General features: G+C 48.2%; 1 protein-coding gene across 1 annotated transcript in view; it reads right to left on the minus strand.

Annotated features, from left to right (window-relative positions):
- Grik4 (glutamate ionotropic receptor kainate type subunit 4) overlaps positions 1 to 23484 on the minus strand; it is a 430298-nt gene that overhangs the window by 49301 nt on the left and 357513 nt on the right.

Raw genomic sequence — 23484 nt, forward strand, 5'->3', positions numbered from 1 at the left:
GCACATGCATGTGATGACTGCCAAGCCATTGCAAAGAAAGTAGGGCACTGTTATGCTGTGGATATGAATAACCCCCATGGGTTTTTTGTGTCTCAACATATGGTCTCTAGTGGTTTATGGAGATTGCATAGCCTTTGGAACTGTTGGAGCCTAGCTAGAAGACAAGACCAGAATGGTGGGGCTTGTGGACTATAGTTTGGCAACCAAGGACATACTCTCTCTGTCTGTCTCTCTATTGCTCTGTCTCTTTATCTGTTTCTCTCTGTCTCTGTCTGTGTCTGTCTGTCTCTGTCTCTCTCTGTATCTGTCTCTGTCTCTCTGTCTGTCTCTGTCTGTCCCTGTGTGTGTGTGTGTCTGTCTGTCTGTCTGTCTTTTTCCCCTCAGCTTCTAGTGTATGCCGTGGTCAGAGGCATCTGCTACTACGCCTACCTTGCCTTCATGGATTGTGTTCTTTGAACTGTGAGCCAAAGCAATCCTCTCCCCTTTAAGTTGCTACTAGGCTTTTGGTCACAGCAATAGATAGTACCTAATTCAGATGCCGATGTGACTCCAGCTCAGGAAGCGTAAATCTATCAAGACTCGCTTTCAACATCTTCATGCCAGTCTCCCAGCCTCCATTGATGCCCCAGCACAGGTTAGCAAATTTAGACTCTAATCAAGTAGAGCCATCCTTCAAAGAAACTGGAGAGCAGGTGAATGAGGGCTTTAATGAAGAAGGGGAAAAGTGAGTGGCTTGTTCCATATTTCTGTGAAAGAACTGATGACTGCCACCAAGTGAATCAGCCCTTGGGTGACAGAGTGGGATTTGATTAGTAGATTGTCAGCATCTCCGTCTGGGGGGGTGGGGGGGGACTCTTCAGAGGCTTGCCTGGGCCTTTCAGAACCTCAGCCTCTCAGTGACACTGACTTGAGTTCAGCTTGTGAGCTGAACACAGAACAACAAAGGCAGCCTCAGAGTCCTGCAGGGCAGTGCTACACGTGTGGGTGCGGGTGTGCTGTAGAATAGGTGCACAGCCCTGCCTGAGACCTGAAGGGGAAGGAGCACGAATTGAAGTAATTGGAATAAAGCAACTGAAGTAAACATTGAGACAACAAGGGGCTGGGGAGATGGCTTGACCAACAAAGTGCTTGCTATGCAAGCATGCTGGTCTGAGTTGGGTCCCAGGTACCCATGCTTAAAACTTTGTTATTAGAGATGCCCGCTTGTAATCTCAGTGCGCCTACAGCTATGCCTGTGTATGTCCCTGGTGCCTACTGGCTGGCCAGCTTAGCCTAATTGGTGAGCTCCAAATTAATTAGGGACCCTGTCTCAAAATACCAAGGTGAAGAACAGTTCTTGAGGAATGACTTGAAGTTGGCCTCTACCTTACCTCCACGCATGGACACACACACACAGAGAGAGAGAGAGAGAGAGAGAGAGAGAGAGAGAGAGAGAGAGAGAGAGAGAAGAAGAAGGAGAAGAAGAAGAAGAAGAAGAAGAAGAAGAAGAAGAAGAAGAAGAAGAAGAAGAAGAAGAAGAAGAAGAAAGATTGGGACTGGGTAAATGGCTCATTGTGTAAGAATGCTAGCTGTGTGAGTGTGAGGACCTAGATTTCAATCCATATCACCTACATAAAAAGCAAGGCATGCCTGTAACCCCAGCATTGACAGGGGTGTAGACAGAGGGATCCCAGGAGCTCAAAACATAAGCTTCCAGTTTAGTGAGACCCTTCCTTCCTTCCTTCCTTCCTTCCTTCCTTCCTTCCTTCCTTCCTTCCTTCCTTCCTTCCTTTCTTGAGAGCTAAGGATCAAACCCAGGGCCTTGCACTTGCTAGGCAAGCACTTTAACACTGAGCTAAATCCCCAACCCCAGTGAGACCCTTTCTTAAGGCAGTAAGGGAACAATGATACAATAAAACACCAGTGTACACTTTTTTGTGCGTACACTGTCACGTGCCACTGCATACTCGTACACACACACACACACACACACACACACACACACACACACACACACATACACACACAGAGAGACACTAATTACAATTTTAAAAATGATTAAGTTGACAAAACAGGCAAGGGGTAAGCATAGCATCTGTTCCTTTCTCTGGTGATTTCTTTTCTCAGAACTCGGAATCAATTAACCAAAGTAAATCGTGATGACCCCGGATTTCCTTTTTCTACACTCAGCTTTTCTGTAAAAGGGGCAAACTTTGGGTAACGATTTGGAAATCATTTTTGCGAGTTTATTCATGTTGGCCAACAAAGGCATTATGAATGCCAGAGCACTCACTATGTCCATATGGACGGAGCGCTGGAAATGGGCTACATTCTTCTCCCCTCCACCTGTGTAGGTGGGGACAGCATGCTCCCAGCACATGCAGGCCATTTCTTCCCCAAATTGGGCCACACATAGAAAACCGCCTTTCCGCTGGCAAAGCTGACTTGGCCTGATTTGGCGTCTCTCACCCCATCTCTCTTTCCTTTCTCCTCAGGCTGGAATAAGTTGGGGTTGGGGAGGGGTGGTGGGAGGGAAGGAGAAGCAGCAGCAGCAAACTACAAGAAACAGGCAAGAGGTTTGGTGGCGGCTGTTTTTTATATTTAATTGACTCAGTATAGAAGAGTAATTATCTACCTTGGCTTCAGCGCACCCCGGGGTGCCAGCCGCGATCACGTGGGATCAGATTATTCCAAAAGATGTGTGTTCATTTTCTTTTACCTTAGTTAAAAAGACATTATGCTCTAAAGCCGCCTTCAGATGAGGCGCTAATGTGCCATGAAGACACACTAACAAGCAAGGGGGCTGGGACTAACACGACTGTTACAGAGTCTAAGGCTGGAGGCTGGGGGGTGGCGGAGGGGAACATGGGCACATGGCAGCCTGTCTGGGGCCTTGTGGTGGGGTGAAAGGTTATGCTCTCCATGGGAGGGAGCAGTAGATGGGAGATGAGGGGAGCTGGATCTTGTCACAGCTGGTCCCCAACCTCATTGTGATCCTGGCAAGCTTTTCTTGGAGAGGAATGGGCTCCTTAACTGTGAAGGGAAAGGAGTCGATCCAGGGAGCTTCCTGCCTTTCCCAGCCATCAGTCCCAGGTTTTCTGGCCTGCATGAGGTCACGTGACTTCCTTTAACTGGTTCCCCATTCTGCCCCAGGAGGTGATGGCAGGATGGAATGGTGTGGTATGCATGAAGACAAGGTGCCCAGGGCACAGTCTGGCACCCAGGCTGGGCAGCAGCAACTGCAGAAACCTGGATCCAGAAAGGGTGGGAAGGAAACTGTGGGGCTCAAGTCTCACCCTTGGCATCCTAGGGTTGAGAAAACAGACTGGGCCAAGAGACAGGCTGAAATCAGAGACAAGAAAAGAGCACACACCCACCGTGTGGTGGGGCAACACACACACACAGAGGTGTTTAAAGGTATCCCCAGTGAGCACTAGGCTTCACTCCTTTCCTTAGATTTGATTGAAAGTACTCTTTGAAGGCCTTTGTATGCTACCTCTGAGGGATGCCCCCTTTTATCTCCTGGATGTTGGTGGAATTTACAAGGCTGGGCCTGGCAGGAGCTGGCCTAGAGGTGCCTTTCAAAACCACCACCCTTTGTCTCTTTGGAGGTTAACGGGGGTCATGAAGCAGACCCCTGTTTGATATCAAAGCCCAAAGCCTGCTTTCTTGGGGATCTGGACCTCGGCTGGGGGAGCTCAGGGGAAGAGCGTGTTCACAGTAGGTCTGCTCAGGTTACTTGAGCCCACAGTCTCCCCGCCCTCCCCCCCCACCCCCGGGGCTTCCCTGATGATGAGGACATCTGTTGGCAGCCACAGAGCTTGGCCACTCCAAGAGGACAAAGCTGGTACAGTTACCTTGGCAGCTATTTTAAGACAGCTACTACCCTACTTTGTGCAAAATCCTCACTTGGCACACATCGGGTCTTCTAGTGCCCTGGCTTGCCTCTCCCACCTATGGTTTTCCCTGAGGCATGGATGAGGGGATAGTCAGTAGGCTATCCCTAATTCATGGTGACTCCGTCATGTTCTCCCTACAAGCTTTGTGGCTGTTGTTCAATGTCTGCCTGTGGAGACAATATGCGAATCCAGAGAGATGACTGCATGGAGGAGCCCTGGAGGCTGTAAAAACTGTCAAGTGCTGCTGGATCATAACAGTGTGCCTTGGCTGAACCTTCAGTGTAGGGCAGGCCTGTCTGGACTCAGTCACTCTCTTGCTGTGTGACCTTGGACAAGTCGTTTCACTTCTCTTACCCTCAGTGTGCTCATCTGTCAAGTGGGAGTAAACAGAACCCACTTTCTACAGTAGGGGGAGGGTCAGCGAGAGGGTATTGGTGGGTTGTGAGCATGGGACTTGGAAACACATCTGAGCCCGTAGTGAGCGGCAGGCTTTCTAGTAGGCCCCTGGCTACTCGGCCCCTCAGGTCTTTCCACAATGACCTTGGGCTTCTGTGTGTGACCCACGTGGGGACCCTCACAGGCCTCCCATCACCTCATTCTTTGGGAATCTCTGGGGAAACATATGCCAGGTGAAAAGTAGGCGTTCTCCATGTTCTTCTCTGAACCTCTCTGGAAGAGTCGATGGCGTACTCCGCCCCAGCCCCACCCCAAGCCCCTTACAAATTCTCTCAACTCTACGGAGCTGTCTCTGACCAGCTTCTAGAACTTTCTTCCCTCTGACATCTTAACACAAGTCTCAGCTTCTGCCCCAGGAAGTCATGTGCCCCCTACACCTCAGTTCCCTATGCCTCTTTGAGCCCAGCCTGTACCTGCTGCAACACATTGGATCCCTTCTCCTTACCTAACTCTGTAATTGCATCTCTTAACTCTGGAAGGCTCTGGGAGGAAATGCAGCCCAGAACAAGATGGCGCTGAGTATCCCGAAAGCCCTCGTTCCTGGGTAGATTGCCTCTGAAGAGCGCAGAAAATTTCAATCAAGGTCAGGTAAGGTTGTAGAATGGGGCTGACATTCTTTGAGACATCCAGAAGGGAAGGGACTTTTTGAGGCCGTTCCTCAACCACAAGCCTGTGTCATCATGTTAAACTGGGTTCATGTTCATCACTGTCCTGAGGACGGGTGGGGTTGATGACTGGATATTCCCATGTTGATTATGGAACTGGATGAGGACAGGATGTGCTCAGGGGAACAATGAATGTATGCTGGCTGAACTGGCAGGATGGCCCATGTGATGGGAGTCTCAGGAAACTTAATTTTTCTGCCTTTTTTTTTTTTTTTTTTTTTTTGCATGGTTGGGGTGGAGGAGTGTGCAGGGTCTCTCAGTATAATCCTGGCAGTCCTGGAACTTGCTTTTAGACCAGGCTGGCCTTGTGACCTTAGGAAGCCCTCATGGCTTCCCCATGCCCACTTCTCACTTTACCATGAGATAACAATGGCTGACTAAGGATCCTTTAAGGCTATGTGAGATTGTACACTCCGTACAGGAAGCACAGTGTTTAGCAATAACAATGGCTGACTTGCGACCCTTTAAGGCTAAGAGAAATTACACATCCCTTACATGGAGCACAGTGCTTAGCATATAGTATAAATTCAACAAATGATTATTAATATTGTTTCTTTCTAGAAAAAATCACCTTTGCACCAATACAATGAAGCTTTGAATTTATACATACATATATATAGTGATCTATATCTATATCTATAATTACTACGTATCACAGGCTGCCCTTGAACTCACAATCCTCCTGCCTCCGCCTCCTAGGTGCTCGAATTACATGAGTGAATCTTCAAGTCTCCTGGTTTCGTGTTTTCTCTTGAGAAGTTTCCTGTGAGTTGGATGTGCTGCCTGAATAGTTTTCATTCCAGCACATGGAAGGCAGAGGCAGGTGAATTTCTTTGCGTCTAAGGTCAGCCTGGTCTACAAAGTGAGTTTCAGGACTGCCGGGATTATATTGAGAGAAACCGTACACCCCACCCCAACCCTGAGGAGGAAAAAAAAAAAAGGCAGAAGAAGCAAGTTTTCTGGGACTCCCGCCCACTTAGTCCATCCTGGCTGTGCAGCCAACATCCACTCATTGTTCCTCTAAGCACATCCTGTCCTGTCCAGTTAATCAACATTCGAATATCAACCCCACCCATTCTCGGGCCATTCGAAGTTTTCCCTGTCACACACTGTTCCTGCCCACCTTTTCAGGAGCTAGCCTTCCCACCTCTCAGTCACTGAGGGGAGAAGACAGATCTGCTATAGTGTGCCTCTGCCAGAGAAGTGTCTGGGGCCATTTCAGCTCGGCTGCTGCTGTGATGTGACCTTAACTTCTCTGAGTCTCCATTTCTTCCCGGATGAAGGGGGGACCAATGACAATTCTTCCATTCATGACCTTCTTCTAGGAAGTGGGGTGCCCCTGCAGAGTGCGGGCCAGGCTACGGTAACTCTGCAGACAGGGTCCCTGACCATTATTCTTGCCCTCAGCTTACCACTCTGAGGTCTTACACTCCCATGATTACAATTTCTTGAAGCAGGCATCAACCTCTTGAAGATGGAACGTACACGGCAGAGTCACCCTTAGCCCTGTTTTACAGACAAAGAAACTAAAGCCCAGAGAGGTTTAGTCATTTGTTCAAGCTCACACAGCTAAAGAAAACTAGCTTCAGATCCACGTGTTCAAATCCTTAAGATTGGAGACTCTGTCTTCTTACTGTTGTACTTTTCCTGGTTAGTGTTCCACAAGTGGGCACACGATTAGTCCCTAAGGACAACTAGCATAGTGCAGGGGCAGGTGGGCACCCCTAAACACAGTCTATGTTCAAGTTCTTTCTTGCCGACAGGTGAACCAGGCTGATTTCTTGCAAATTGCTGGTATGGGTGGGACTTTTATTTTTTTCAGGCCCGAGTGCTTAGGATTCTGGCCAGACACAGTCCTGATTCATCAGGCCAAGGGACTTGAAACCCCAATTTTTCCACTAGAGGGCGCACACTCCACTCCCTAATCATGAACCCCTAAAATCCAGGACAGCATTAGCAGGGAACCCAGGTCCTTACTGACCAGAGCAACTGTCAGCAGGGTGCTAATTACACTTATGAAAGGGACAGAGTAGGCAGGTCTGGGTTAAGCCAGGAACCAACTACAGGGCCTGCTCTGTGCTTAAGCTGCCCCATACCCATCCCCCCACCCCACCCCACCCCCAGGCTCTCCATGCCAAGTCCTCTGCTGCTCAGCCAGGTTAGTTAGCAAAGCATCCCCACCCATCTGCAAAGTTCTGTCTTTCAATCTATTCACCTGCTGCAGGCCTTTCTCCCGCGCCATCCCTAACTATGCAGGTGCCCAGGGAACTAGAGTCCCTGAGCAGGGCGGCAAGGACTCTGAAGGAGCCGAGGACTCATGGCCACTGATGGTTCTTGTGTACCTGGGGAAAGTCATCACTTAGAATCCATAATAACAGGGCCCCCTGTTTGCATCATCAGGATGAATGCCGACTCCACCCACCAGGGGTGGTCAGGGAAAATGCCCAGCAGTCACATGGCATCTGCAAAATGTTTGGCGTCCCTGCCCAGTGGGTAGACAGGGAGCTCATTCCCTGGCTTTTCCTTTCTTTCAGAACCAGTATATGAGGTGAAGGATAATGGAATATAATTGTGTCTAGTTTTGGTCACCTCTATAGACACACACACACACACAATTTATGTCCAGTTTGGTCATCTGTACTGGTACCTTCCCAACCTCCTCCCTAAGCCTGTTCCCCATAAGCTTCCATTCAGAGAAAGCCCCAGCCACTCTTTGCAAGCCTGTTCACTGGGCCCAGCCTGTCACAGTGATGCTGGGGGAGGCAGATGCCAGAAACCCATTAGCATTCGTCGGGGGAGTGGCGATGTCATCCCTAAGTCCAAGTCATCCCTGGTGCTATTTCTTGAGGTGACAGTCTATTCTCAGGGTTGGATGGATTCCCTTAGAGTTAAATTAAAATCCCCATGAAATATTTACTTGGCAAGGCACAGGGCTTGGTTACTGGCCTGTGAGGACAGATCGAAAGAAAGATTGCGGGCTGTGGGGAGAAGGGGCTAGCTCATCGTTTGAGGGTGAAGCCATAGGGCACAGGGTCTGAGCTGGGTCGGCAGGCTGAGAAGACAGCGTTAACTTTTGATGTCTCCTGACAGGTCTCTGTTTACTGTGCTCCTTCCAGCCCTTTGTGCTCAGATAGACACGTGCTCTGCCAGCACACAGCACGGCACTCGGCCTCAAACTAGACCTCTGTTTCCTCTGAACATTCTTTCTCTGTGTTTCTCTGTCTCTATCTCTCTCATTCTCTGTTTCTCTCTACATGCATGATATGTGTGTGTATGTGCATTCCCATGTGTGAGTGCAGGCTTATGAGTGGCATGGCAACTGTGTGCAGGTCAGAGGACAACTTTGGGGGCTGGTCCTTGCCTTCCAAATCATGAGACAGGGTCTCTGTGCAGGTTAGTTTTTGCCAAGGTGACATAATACACCTAGTCAAACCTGAATAAAGGGGATGTCAGCTGAGGAATGACCTGCATCAGATTGGCCTATGGCACATCTGTGAGGGCATTTTCTTGATTGTTAATGATGTAGGAAGACCCAGCCCATTGTGGGCGGTGTCATTCCTCAGCAAGTGGGTCTAGGCTATTTATGAAAGTTAGCTGAACTCAAGCCATGAAGGGAGCTAGTAAGCATCCCTTCATGGTTTCTGCTTCAATTCCTGCCTCTAGGTTGCTGCTTTGAGTTTCAGCTCAAACTTCCATCCATACTGGGTTGTAACCTGGGAGTTGTAAGTGGAAATAAACCCTCCCCTCCTCAAGTTCCTTTTTGATCATGGTGTTTATCACAGTGATAGAAAGTTGACTAGCATGCTCGCTTCACTGTTCACTGCTCTGTGTGCCAGGCTACCTAGCCTTCAAGCTTCCAGAATTTTCCCATCTCTGCCTCCCATCTCACCATAGAGATACTGGTGCCACAGATATACCCTGCCATAGTGACTTTATGTGAGTTCAGGGGGTTCAAACTCAGTTCTCCTGTTTTCATGGCAAGCTCTTTACCATGCTGAGGCATCTCTCTAGCCTTGTCTGGATACCCATGTGACAGGCTACTCCCAGCCTTGAACTCATGATGCTGCTTCTTATTCATTATGAGAGAACCATGATCTAAAAATTATCTTGCTAACGTATCAAGCCACCTGGTGATGATCATGAAGAATGAGAGTTCCAGGAGGCAAGGAACCCCTACTTGTCATTTACAATCTTGGCCGTGTCTACAGAGTGTCTGTCCTATGGTCAGCACCCAGGAAGTGCTTGCTGAATGGATGTGATTAGGGAACAAATGGGTAGACACACGAAAGAGTGGCCCAAGCACAGAGTCTCTCAGCTCAGTTCCCAATAAGGGCATCTTATGCTCTGGATAGAACCTCTAAGCTCTAGATACTGTTCATGTGATAGATGTCAGTTACTTGGCATCTATGTGCCTCAGTTTCCCCATATGGGAAACAGAAGCAGTGATAATATATTCCATAAATATACTGTAAACTTTAAATCAAGGAACACATAGAAAGCAGCCAGGACGGTGCCTGGAATAGGACATGCCACAGGAGAAAGGGCTGCTATGACTTGTTTATAGCCTAAAAGTGTTAACTTTAATTTCATTTATCAAACTGATTGCTTTAGAGAATTCAATGTAGGTTCTGAAAAATGCAAAGCAATCTCATGATTGGAAAATTGATATGTATTATATACACCTCACATTGTTTATGTCATAGTGCTGTGGAAAGAAAACAGCAGCCAGAGCTTGGATCTCAATGGCGGTGACTTCCTCAGACATTGCTGCCATGGCCACTGTCACCACACCTGGCTTTCTGAAGAATGGCCCCAATTCACACAGCTCAGGGAATGAAAAATATAAGCCTCTTTGAGGTTTCAGGATAATACGCTTGTTTCTTCTTACTTTTTCTTCTCCCTCTCTCTGTCCCTCCTTCCCTTTCTCCCTCTTCCCCTCCCTCCCTCCCTCCCTTTCCAGGCAGGGTCTTATGTAACCAAACCTAGCCTCAAACTCACTATGTAGCTAAAGATGGCTTGAAATTCTGGCCCTCCTGCCTCTACCTCCCAAGTAACAGGATTACAGTGTGTGGCGCCACACTCAGTTTATGTCGTGTTTGAGAAAGGACTCAGAGGCTCCTGCATGCTAGGCAAGCACTCTTCCACCTGAGCTACATCCCCAGCCCAACACACCATTACTGATATCATCCAGTCTACATGGAGATGCTAATCTCCAAGAAAGCTGTGCGCTTAGAGACACTAAATCCCCACCAGCCCACACTCCCTTTTGCTGGTGTCCCAGCCCTGCTAGTTAGGGTCTAGAAGGCAGTGGTGATGGTGGTTGGGGGCTGGGCTGGGGAGGCTGACATGGAGCAAGGCTCACAGACTCCATCAGTGCTCAGGACTGCAGCCTTAACTGTGAGTGGAGCCTTCTCCCATCACCCTGTTACAGGATCCAGGCTTGTTCAGAGCCTGAGTAAAGCATGCCCAGGCAAGCTCCTGCAGGTGCTCTAGGCCGGGATAGGAGGGCAGCTTGTGGAAGGTTCAACTCCTTCCTACTTGTCAGGGCTGTAATTAGGAGTGGTGTGATTTATAGGCTTCTTATTAGGACTGTTTTCCTTAGGTGAAACAAACTACCCAACTCCTGGGAGCAACATAGAAAATATCCAGAGGCCTCCCTAGGGCCCCTCTAAAGACTGTGGGGGCTCCTGGGGGACCTTCATTTCTTTTAATAACTTCCTGAGCAGCCTTGTCTCAGAGATAGGCTCCTGAGCCGCCCATCTCATCAGGAGGGTGCAACTGTCGTGGCCAGCCTGTCACAAATGCAGTGTCTCCAGTGCTCATTTCAAATTAATCCTTGCATGAGAAGAGGCTCAGTGGAAGGTAGTGACATCTCCCAAGCCCCTTGCACCCCCAAAGTCTTAGGAGGAAAAGCACCGAGACACTGGATGAGCAAATGGGTTCTGTCTCCTTCAGAGAGATGCCTCACCTGGTTGACAAAACCAAACCAAACCAAAACAAACTAAACAACAAAAACCCCACCTCTGTGCAGAACTGACATTCTCAGGTTGTATTTGAGCCTTGTGACAACCTCTACACTCACCGGTATCCAATATCCTATTTAGGGTCAAGGAGAAGGAGGCTCCCATGCATGGCCAAACAGTCATGTGACATTGGGACAGCAGCCACCTTTGAGAGGGAAGATTAAGAGTGCTAAAAGCAGATGGAAAGGGTGAGGAACTGAAAGGGGGACCTTTGAGGTGTTGATAATGACTGTGATTTCATAGGCGTGTCCCCTTGTCATAATTCTTCAAGCTGATTCGTAGCTCATACACATCTCTGTAAACCTAAATCAGCAGCATTATAAAGATTTGTTTCTTTATTTTTGTGTGAATGCATCCACACATGTGTGTGAAGGTACATAAGCCTGTGAACATGTGCAGAGCCCAGAAAAGAGTCCTGAGTGGCCTCTCCTACCACACTCCACCCTGTTTCTTTGAGGCAGAGTCTCTCTCTCTCTCTCTCTCTCTCTCTCTCTCTCTCTCTCTCTCTCTCTCCTCTCTTTCTCTCTCTCTCTGCCTGGGAAACCAACAAGCCCAATGAGTCTCCCCTCACCCCATCTCTGCCTCCACTTGAAGATGGGCTGATAGGTATTAATGGAGCACCCAACTTGTTTTTGAGGTGCTGAGATCTGAATTCTGGTCCTCATTATTGGGGCAGTAGACACTCTTAACTGAGAGCCAATTCTCCAACACCATTTTAAAAATATTAACAGGTTTGCCCAAGTAAAACAGAGACAAATGTGACACAGAACACTGTTGGCTCTGGGGTAAGAGCTAGTGAGAATATTGAAGGTTGGAAATGTCCCTAAATGTCCCCCACCCTCCACCATTGACTTCACGTAGGCTGGGAAAGGTAAATTCAGGGGTCTGTCTCTGTTCAACTTCTAAAGCAAGAAGAGGCAAAGTGAACAACTGGAATTGTAGCTGGGTTTGGGTGTGCAGCCGGATGGAGTCAGCCCAGATTCTGCATCTGGTCTAAACAACTGAACAGACTGTGCGAAGCCAGGAGGAGCCAACTTTGTGGGCTGTAAGCATCCAGCAAAGCCCACAGTGGAGACAAGGTCTGGGCTCTTCCAGAAGAGCTGCACTCACCATACCTCCCAGGACCCACTGTCCTCACCCTAGTGGAGTCTTCTCAGAAACAGAGAAGAGACCCTGATGCTCACAGCAGCATGTGTGAACTACCATCTAGTTCCTACCTGGCAGTAGGGGAGAGGGCTGTCAGGTCCCTGGGGTCAGTCACTTAGCCTCTGTGAGCATCAATGGTAACACTTCACTCCTTCTTCCCAGGGTTGGTGGGAGGATGGAAGGAGAGATAGACAAGGCCCAGCACAGATAATTTCTCAATACGCTTCATTGCTCTTACTGAGATACAGGTTTCAATTCTGGAATCCACATCTTGCCTCTGTCCATTCCCGTGAGTGCCAGGGTACGTGGCCTCCACTTTGGGGAACTCCTGTGGTGTTTTCCAAAGCCAACCAGTTAAGAGTGGCCTGTTTCTTTATTTCCCCTTACCCTCCTGACTCCCTTTTAATATTGGAAAGACTGACCCCAGGTGCACGCACGCCTACTGTTCCTGCTGACCGCATACACCCTTGGTCTTGCTCTCCCATCTGTGCCCTCGCTGGCAGCCACATTCCACCACAGTCTGGGACACAGCAGGCTGCTCAGTCTGTCTCCTGGATTTGAGTAGGAACTTGCCTAGCAGAAGCCAATAGCGCTCTCCCTGGCAGCTCAGATTCATTGCCCTGACCACATGCTGCCTTCTCAAGGGACCTAGCCTTTTTATTTATTTAATTTTTTTTTCCTAGGTGGATAGCAAATGCATATGTAGATGGAGGCAGAGGCTTGGCATGGAACTTGGCATGTGAGGGCTCAGAAAGAGAAGAAACAATCCCCAGTCTTGTGGGATCAGAGATGACTGCTTTTATAGGTGTCACCACCACTGGTACCGCCAATCCAAGTCTGACTTCATGCTGGTGTGTGTGTGTGTGTGTGTGTGTGTGTGTGTGTGTGTTGTGTGTGTGACATCAGGTGTTTCTGACAAGCACAGGACAGCAAGAAAAATAGTGTGTGGCTCTGACTCCTGGAGCATATCATGATTCTGTCCGGAACCCGTGAGCCAGCGAGACCAAGCCAGAGCAAAAAAGCAAGCAGAACACCAGCAGCCCTGGCGAGGACAGGGGAAGGGGCACATTTGGGATTCACAGGGAAGTGAGGAATGAGAAAGAGCTGCCTGCTGGACAGAGCAGGGAAGCACTGTAGCAGGTTTAGTGGCTGAGGCCCCTCCCACTGGGCAAGGGAAACCTGGTATATTTGAGCAGCTCTGACAGCGATCAGTCAGAACTGGGCCACAGGGGACTGGCCTGGAAGGTTTTATATCTGCCTCTGGTCCTGGTCCAAGCTCTCTGCTTCCAGAACTGCCAGGATGTAAGAGGCTTCTCTCCATCCTCCTGCTGCTATGGAGCCTGTCCATAATCCTTTCGCCACCACCACAAACTAAAATAAATCCTCCTTCAGGGCATTCTGTTAGGGACATTGTCACAGTTCTGAGAGATGTAATGAATGCAGCCACTTCTCCAAGTCCACATGGTTCCTAGATGATGAAGACTGGTGGGCGGCTTGGAGGGGATGGTGTAAGGAGCGGCGAGCACAGGAACACAGTCTTCCCATGTCACCCCCTCATGATTAGAACTGACAGTGGTCAGTTCTGAATAGAACTGGGGCCCAGAGCTGCTGGCTTGCTGGCCTCTCTCGCCCACCTTGCTGGCTTGCTGTATTAGTGGCATCTACTCTCCATCACTACAGTGGCTCTCTGAGCATACCATGACGGTCCTCCCTGTCATCCAAAAGAGAGAGCGGGGAAGTGGGGGAGGAAGCCTGGAGTACTAGGGGTTCTCGAGCTGAGTTAGACTGGGAACCAGCATTTGCCACACGCATCACAATCACTCCAGGGACATGTTACCTTGCGGCCTGATGATGACCTTACTCCAAGTCTCTCATTCGGAAAGTCTGGATAAGGCATGAGAATTGGGATGTTCAGCAAGGACGAGATGGTGTTGATGCTTCTCATACAGTTTGAGAACCGCTGCTCTAGAGTTCATTCTACATTGAGTTTTGTCGATGCTTGGTTAACAGGCTCTAGTGTCTCTCCACTACCTTCAGGACAGTCTTATCTCCTGGCTGTGATCTACAGGGGCTCTACTAGGCTTCTTTGGCATCACACCAAGCTACTGATGTCCCTTGAACCCATGATGGGGACACTCTATGTATACCTTTTATGGCCCTTAAATATGTTCTGCATTTCAGACCCTGCCCATTTTCCTCTGCTTGCAACTAACTCCCTCTCAAACTTGTCTGTCAAGGTCCAAGCTGATGCTAACGTCCACGGGAAAGATCCCAGTGTGACCATCGTGGACTTCAGTATCAGTAAGAACTGGGCTTTGAATTCAAGATAAACTTATGTGACTTGGAGGTAAACTCTCTGGTAAGCAGAAATTAACCTCAGCTTCTTTGTTGTGAAATATGAATAATAATATTTATATTGCAAGATGGTTTGTAGAGGGGAAATGATTCATAAAGAATACCCGCAGGTACTAGGTGTTCAATAAACAATCGCTATGATTTTCATTAGCTCTGCTCTAAAGTCTTGCCTGCCTCCTACAGCTTAATGAGTTTCTCTCTTCTCTGCGCCCATAAATTTGGCACGTGATCCCACTTTACATATATCTCATGCTATGGCTTCCTGTTATATACCGGGCCTCATTCCCCATGGAATCGGGACAGTAATACGAATATTAAAAAGCGGACTCTCCCAGCAGACTTTTGGGCTTCAGGCTTCACAAGCTGTAGGCACTTTCATAGGAGAAAAATGGACTACAGATGGATAAAACTCCATAGTAGATGGCTTGATGGGTGAGCCTAGAGAAATTGGTTGGGTCGGGGGCCATGCTCACTCCTTGGACAACATACATCCTGCGCCGCTGTACGTCAAGGCTCTCTGTATGCAGAATGTGAACCCAGATTCATCCTGAAGCCACAACCACATCAAGACATCTAGGGGCAGGTAATATTGGCTGGCCAAGATGGGAGTGCATGAGCAGGCCTAGTAGGGGCCTAGCTTCAAGACTCGCATTCTACTTGGGAAGGGAAAGAGTCCAAAGACCAGGGTTAGTAACCTTTGAGACAGGCTCAGGGGGCAACCAGAAGCAGAATTCCCAAAACTGGGTGGTGAATGACAGCGGCAGACTTAGCGCCCTCTGGGTTCTAAGGCAAAGGTTAAGTCCCTGTTTGCTGAAGAGAACTCTCTCAAAAACACATGTGACCTCAGACTAGACCTAGTACATAGGAGATTCTATATCCAGGTGGCACACTCACCTCTGTCACAGGGGTAAGGGACTGGGGCCAAAGTATCCTTAGAAGTCATGGCACTACTGTTCCTAACTGTCCACAGGAGACAGTTTCTTACTCCTACCCCAGATCAATTCTCTGCTGCCCATCTCACTATATAGCTGCAAGCCATCCCTTAGAAAGTTTGGGGACCTTAATTAACACATTCTCATTTCCTCTACAGACCCCTCTCTCCCCTTAACAGCTGGCACTCAGTGGGGAAAGCAAAAATAATCCCAGTGAAGTGACTCTTCTGATACATTTCCCAGGCGCCCCTGGGGTTTGGAGAAGTTCCCAGTCTGAAACAGCTGAGATAGCTCCAAACCTAAGTGAAACATGCCCACTTCAGATTTCTCCAATCAACACCTTCAGTGGGAAAGAAGCAACGCTAGGATCTAAAGACCCACAAGCAAGACGCTGAGGCCTTCCCTCAAACCTGCAGCTGCCTTTTCTGGGCCTCAGTCTCCACAGTCCCATGAAAGGGCCAGGCCATGCCCACTTTCTAGGCGGTCAGGGAGTCAAGCTGTGTGTATTCTCTGGTGGCATGAAGATATCATGCCCATGACTGTCTACTTTGGGCTTTTCTGGCAGGTACTTTACCTGTATGTATTTTATTTACATGTTGAATATGTCTTCTACCTCCACTTTACCTCACCCATAGCTTCCAAAGATAAGACCTCCTATCTGATCTCCGAGACCCTACCACAGTGACAGATGCATCAGAGGTGTCAAATCAGTCTGCTGACTGATCCCCAGAAAGCTTTCATGTTCCTTGGTCTCACAGCCAGGTTGCTATAGAACTGCCAATGAGTGTTCTTCATAGGATGCCAAAGAAGACTTGTCCCATGACACCTGGCACCTTGTCTTGCCAACTTAGTGCTGCTTTGACTGTATTTCATGTCCCATATTCATTACATAAGGAGGTTAACATGCACAGGGTGACCATGCTTGCCCTCAAGGAGCTGCCAGACAAGTCTCTGGTCAGGTGGCTTTCAGCTTGTACTCTTGCATTGTGCTATGATAGACTTTCCATCACGTATCCCTTAGGGGACCTTATACGTAAGCTGGGGTCTGCCCTTCCCTTTCCCATTGGAAAGTTTCCAGAGAAAAGGTACCTGGTTTCAAGACCCAGTGCTTCCACTCATGAGTCAGTTGAGGTTCCGTCTTCTCTGCCTATAATGGTGTGTGCACCCACGCACGACGTGAGGGAGGGGGTATGGCTGTGCTGCTCATAAAAGAACCACCCACGATGCTTGATTTCTCATTGCTGTGACAGAAACGTCTTACAGGAAGGAGATTTACTTTGGCTTATAGTTTCAGAGGCCAGAGTCCATCACGGTTGGCAGGGTCACAGGCAGGAATGTGTTGCTTCTCGCCTCTAGGACTCAGAGACTAAGACCACAAGCCAAGTCCACTTAACCTCTTCAAAGCCCCACCCCTTAACAATACACTTCCTCCAGTGAGACCCCACAACCCAATGGTCTATAACCTCTCAGGACAGCACCACCAGCTGGAGATTAAGAATTCAAACATATCAGCTTGTTGAGGGAGTGGAGGGCTCATTTTATATTCAGACCACAATACCTCACTTTCTAGATACAGGGTTATAGGCACAAGTGTCCATCAAATGTCACTCTCGAACAGATCCCTGAGAGCTTCCTTGCTTATGATCCTGGACCAACCGAGTCGTTCCTCCTCATCCTGGCGTGCAGATGCAGAGGATAGGCACTCTCTATCCAAGACATTCTCTGTGAGAGTCACCTGTTGTCACAGTCACCTGTTCTCATGCTGCCATAGCTCAGTGGGAAGAACATGAGCCTGGAAACTGAAGAGGGTATTGCTCTAAGCTCTGATCATATAATGTGTGTCTGGATGCGGGTTAATTATAGAACTTCCCAAGTTCCCATGTCCTCATTGTGAAATGGGGTAATGATCCCTGTCTCGCAGCTACCTCTGATAAGTGGAACAGGGAACCTGGAACTCTTACCTGGCATTTGGAGATGCCAGCCCCTCCTCCCTCATCCTTTCTTTCTTCGTTGCTTAGATTTGGCCTAGGGAGAGATGTGACCAAATGTCGGGGGCAGACACGACCCTACTCTATTCTGTGACAATGGTAAGGGAAAACAGAGGGAAGCAAAGTTCTGGAAACTCCTGGGTGGTCTTCTGCAAAATGAAACACCCACTCCTCATGCCGAGAAAGCAGAGAGGGCCCTGTACCTGCTGGCAGCTACACAGCCATTCAGAAGAAAGGAGGGGCCAAGCAGACCTGAAGGGCTTTTATTGGCTTTTAATCAAGCGCATCTAAAAGGATCTGAGGACCCCAAAACAGCCTTTAGAGAACTCAGACAAGACAGTGCCATTCAGTGGGGCCTAGATGGGAGAGGGAAGGTACCTGTGACCCAAGATGGAGTTCATGTCCTGGCCCCTTAACTCCCCAGTCTGTGGATAAGGAATCAAGCAGATGCAACATGGTCTGCCTTTCTTCCCAGTTGGTCATGGTTTGCAAGCAGAGTCACACTTTGCACACACAAGGAAACATTCCAGAAAAGGCTTTCTGGGCCAGACAGCCCATTCCTCTTCCCTTGAGAGGCAGGCAGGACAACCTTAACTAGCGTTTACAAACTGACAGGAAATGGAAGCCTCCCAGTTTACTAGGTTGTAGATCTAAGTGTTAAAATCCCTGCATCCTCTCCATCACTCTGGGGCATCCTCGGCATTGCCCAGTTCAGGTTCATGCCATCTTCCTGAATCACTGGCATCTGCCTAATGAAATGATGTGTACCCTCTCCTCTGCTGAGTAATCCCTAGACCAAAGTCAAGTTGCCATTCCTCTCCGAATACAATAAACTGACTGCCTAGTCTTCAGTCAGTAGTGTCCACCAGTTGTCTGACACACAGCTTACATATTTCAACACAAGAATCCCATCTCAACTGGCTCGTGAATATAGCCTATTCCTCTCTGACTCGTCTAATGCCTGATGATGGTTGTCCGGAGCCAAGAGCATGGTAATAAATGAATCTCAGCATCTGTTTCACCCAGAATGTCCTTTCTACAAAGATGATCCGTCTTGACCTCTCCAGGATCTCCCTTTTAGCTGAGAAGAGTGTACTCCAAGACATCCATCAGATGCCTGAAACCGGACAGAACTCCAAGCTCTACGGTGTTTTATTGTCTTCACTGAGTATCCATCACACACTATGTCTGTAACTTTTGCAGCTTCAGGTACAAGAACAAAACTAGCCTTCATATTTTTTTTTCTCCTCCTTCACAGTCACACAGACAGGGGATTCATTCTTACCGTGGATCTTAACAACACAGAATGCAATATTTTTTCCTTATTAAGTTGAGAGTTTTACCCACTCACCTATGGGAAAGATTTTATGAAAAGGCTTTTCTTTGACACATCTGAATTGCCAGTATCACTACTTTTGTGCCTTGGGGACATTATTAAGTACAATAAGGAGATGACACCAACTCAAATACAAGCATTGCCATATTTGATAGACAGTGAGTGACTAAGGGGTGGGTAGCATATACAGTGTAGATACACTGGGCAAGAAAGATGATTCATCTTACCATGCTACTCATAATGACACACAGGTGAAATTTTACAAGCAATTTATTTCTGGAATTTTGCCTTTTGTATTTGCAGGTCCGTGGTTTATGGCAGGTATCTGAAACCACAGCAGGTGGGCTTCAGATGAGCAGAGACTCTTCTACTCTGCTGACCTGGCTATGCCTTCGTGTGCCCTTCCCTGAGCCACCACCACAACTGGTTCATACTCTTCCAGACCTGTTGCTAAGCAAGTGAGTTTAAATTTTTTGACCATTTTTTGACAGTTTCCTAGTCTAGACATTTGGTTATCGTGGGGATTCGGTTAATAGGGTTAACTTAAAACAGCACCTGGTGGATCTGGGGGAGACTCGGTGGGTTAAATGTTTGCCATGCAATCTGAGAATCCATGTCAAAAGTCAGCACGGTGTCTGTAATCCCAGTGTACCCCTACAGAGAGGAAGGAGGTGGAAACTGGAGACCACCGGAAAGCTCACAGGCAAGTAATTTTGGGTATGTGTTGGTGAACAAGAGAGACCCTGTCTCAAATAGAGTTTCATTTTAGGTAAAGACTGACACACAAGCGCTCACGCATGCACACATACTCACTGGCTCATGCGTGCGCATGCGCACACACACCCACACATGCACACATACTTACTGGCTCATGTGTGTGCGCATGCGCACACACACACACACACACACACACACACACACACACACACAAATACCCCAAAAGATAAAGTTCAAATTAGTGAACGGAGGTTGTCATTCAGTGGTAGAGTGAGTGTGTGCCTAGCAAGCGTGAGGTTCATTCTCCAACACTATCGGAAACATGTAATGTGTTAGCCTTTGTCATCCTATGACGCCATTCTTACAGCTGTTATTAATATATCACATGTCACACCATACAGTAATTCTCAGTTTTCTCATCTAACGCTTTGAATAGATTCCAGACCTTCTACAGGTAATCCCTCATATTTAAGCAGCTCTTGACAGGAAGTAGGCATTTTGATGAATGAGTGAAGTGTGGAGGTATAATTCAAGGCCACCTCTGCCCGACTGTCGAGAGTAAACCTTCACAGGGAGGGCGATGCCAAATGCCCCCTCACCACATCACGGCTGCCACGCAGGGGAGGAGAAGTAAAGAATGAGTGGTACACTCATCTGGGGGCCCTGGATCAATTTCTCTCTGTTAAAGAATGCTGAGTACCATTCTATGACCTATTTGCAGTTAAAATCGTCTCTGGCTTCAAGGTGGAAAGTGATCTCAGGGGACTATTTGAATTTTCTTTCAGTTCAGCAAAATGTCTCTGGCCAATCTTCCCAGTGGATTGAGGCCATGGACAGCCACCTCTCCGGGTCTCTGGCAAAGTCCCTTCCCAGGAGAGGAGATGGAACAAGGCATTTCAGCTTCATTTACACTTAATTCGTCAAAATGTCATTGGTAAGAGCTATTTGATGTCCCAGGCTTATGAGCCTTGAATCTAAGCCTTGCAAAGCTCTTTTCTCTTTGAACCTAAATGTGCCATTCTGCCAACATGGGGCCGCATGCCAACGGGGTGCTTTGCTCTGAACCGTGAAGCTAGATGGGGGCGCTCTCTCTGATGAATGCGCCTACCTTTCCCCAAGCAGGGCCTGAGGATGGCTGACTAGGGCAAAACAAATCCAAACTCAATGTTCTCCACATAGCCACCCTCCCTCAGTTCAGACTTAGTCCCAGCAGGGTGCTGCCCCTCTGGCCTGCTTCTGTGAGTCTCTGTTCTTTCATTCCAATACACTACTCCCAGTGCTAGTGGCATCTACATGAAAGGCATGCTGGGATGATTTTTCACACACATATTCAGGAAGTGCTTGAATGCCCTTTCTCAACTAATGCACCAGGTGCCTTGGCAATACCTTGTGCAAGGCTTCCTGTATGCCCAATGAGTGTGTGTGTGTGTGTGTGTGTGTGTGTGTGTGTAGCTTTTCACAAGACGTTCCTTCCAGATGGACAGTGAGGCAGCAAGGACAGAATAATTGACTTTAGTACACAACTGGCAAGTAGATGCTGAAACCTTTGTTTACACCCAGACGACACAAAGACCTACGCTCTCCCAGATCATGAGCACTGAAGTTAGACAACCCAGGCTGTGAACTTACTACCTGCACCAATTAACTTGACTTCTCTGAGCCTCTACTTCCTCCTCTGTGTAAGAGACAGATTTGGTCTGAGTACCTCTAAGGTCTCCTCCAGTGTGGCTGTTCCCCCTGCCCCAACAGTGTCATGGGCAATACTGTAGTACCAACTTGGGGGAAGTATCTTTGAGGATGGATCTGGGCCTAGATCTCCTGTATCCTTGGGGAGCTTTGGAAGAAATGATGTCTGACATTCCTCTATTTCTGTCCAGGGACAGCCCTGGTGGCATCCAGACACTTTGCTCCATGAAAAGCTCTTTCCATGTGACCCAGTCACTACTCATTCTCCAGAGGGTAGGCCAGTCATCTCCCCAGGGAAGGTAGCACTCAGCAGGGTCCCCACCTCTCCAGACAAGATTCATCCTCTTTAGATGTACTCTCAGAATTCCATGTCCTCTGCCTCTCTTGAACTTAACATCGTCCAAAATAATATACACATGTGGTTAGTCATGTCCTTCTGCCTCACTCTCTAGCTACAGGCGTTATTTAGGCACTGTCCACACTTATGTGGTCTCATGTATCTCCAGTGTCTGGAAGAGTGGGAGGTACTTAGTAAGTACTCATTGAGTGAATGGACTAGCTACATAATGCCATGTCCCCGAGTTTTGATGAGATCAACACAGCACTGTTCCCGTTGGAAGACAAGCTGGGGTGAATTTTAAGATCCTTGTCTGAGTGCCCAAGTCACTCAGTATGTAGATACATGCCCTCACATCCCAGGATCTTCTCCCTCTCTGCAGTCCATGTCACAGCTCATTAGGGGGGTAATAAGGAGATGGCTGTTCAGTGACTTCTCCATCCCCAGAGTCTTCCTGCCAGACACCAGGCAGCCTGGGGGAACTAAAGAGCTGGGCTCAAGGTGACCAAGGACATAGATGAGGGGCAAAGGCTTGAGATTCCAGCTCACTGCAGGTTGTGAAGCTGAGGCTTCATGGGAAAGTTACCAAACAAGCATTCCAAAGGGGTCTATGACTGTAGAGAAGAGCATTGATTGCCTTTCTGCATCCACAGAGGGTGTGTCCACATCTCCAAGCCCCTGGTGTCTTAGTTACTTTTATATTTCTGCAAGGAGAGACCAGGACCAAGGCAACTTATAGGGGAAAGTGTTTAATAGGGGCTCATGGTTCCAGAAGTTAGTGTTTATAACCAGCATGGTAGCATGGCAGCAGGCAGGCAGGTATCCCCATGAAGTAGCAGCTGAGAGCTCATACCTATCCACAAAAGGAGAGAGGGAAGGAAGAAGAAGGAGGAGGAGGAGGAGGAGGAGGAGGAGGAGGAGGAGGAGGAGGAGGAGGAGGAGGAGGAGAGGAGGAGGAGGAAGAGGAGGAGGAGGAGGAGGAGGAGGAGGAGGAAGAAGAAGAAGAAGAAGAAGAAGAAGAAGAAGAAGAAGAAGAAGAAGAAGAAGAAGAAGAAGAAGAAGAAGAAGAAGGAGAGAGAGAGAGAGAGAGAGAGAGAGAGAGAGAGAGAGAGAGAGAGAGAGAGAGAGAGAGAGAGGTGGGAATAGAACGGGCTTTTGAAACCTGAAACCCCATCCCCATGACACATCTCCTCCAACAAAGCCACACCTCCCAATCCTTTCCAAACAGTTCCACCAACTGGGGACCAAGCAGTTTATGAGAGTCATTCTCATTCAAACCACCACATCCTGGGATCTTGCTGAAGCTTCTGCTGACCCGCTGGCCTTCCATCCCCAGCTTCAGTCTGTAAGCAAGACCTTATTTTTGAACAGGCTCACTCTGAGCCCCAGGCCCTCTAGGTGGTTCATAATTTTTCTGCTTGGAGTCTGCTGTTTACCCTGCTGGAGCCCTGAAGACCCTGCAGCTTGGGCTGCCTGGCCTGGCCTCAGCATCCTCCCTGATTAGCTCTTCTACAGCTCTCACTGACACAGAATTCTTTGTAGTCACTGACAGTAACTACCGCTTCAAAAATCTAAGTAGTATTTATAGCCTCAAAGACAGGGATTAAAAATGTTACCTTATAACCTAAGTTTGGCACATAAAAAGAATTAAAGTCTTATTATAGCCATAGAGGGTTGATCTTGGAGATAGATGTCCTGAGAAATGAGCTGTTGGGTGATTTTTGTCATGGTGTAAACATCATAGAATTCATAAAGACACCCATGACGTCACTAGGCAATATAATCTTATGAGACCATCATCATCATATGTAACATGCAAACTAAGACAGCTATGATATCACCAGACAAGATCACCTTATGAGGCCATCATCACAGATGAAAACACCTCTCTTTATGCAGCACATGATTGTCATTCAATGAGGAAAAGGATCTGGGCTTGAATCCCAGCACTATCTAATACAGTGT

Source organism: Arvicanthis niloticus, chromosome 26 (assembly GCF_011762505.2).
Source record: "Arvicanthis niloticus isolate mArvNil1 chromosome 26, mArvNil1.pat.X, whole genome shotgun sequence".
NCBI classification, from domain to species: Eukaryota; Metazoa; Chordata; class Mammalia; order Rodentia; family Muridae; genus Arvicanthis; species Arvicanthis niloticus.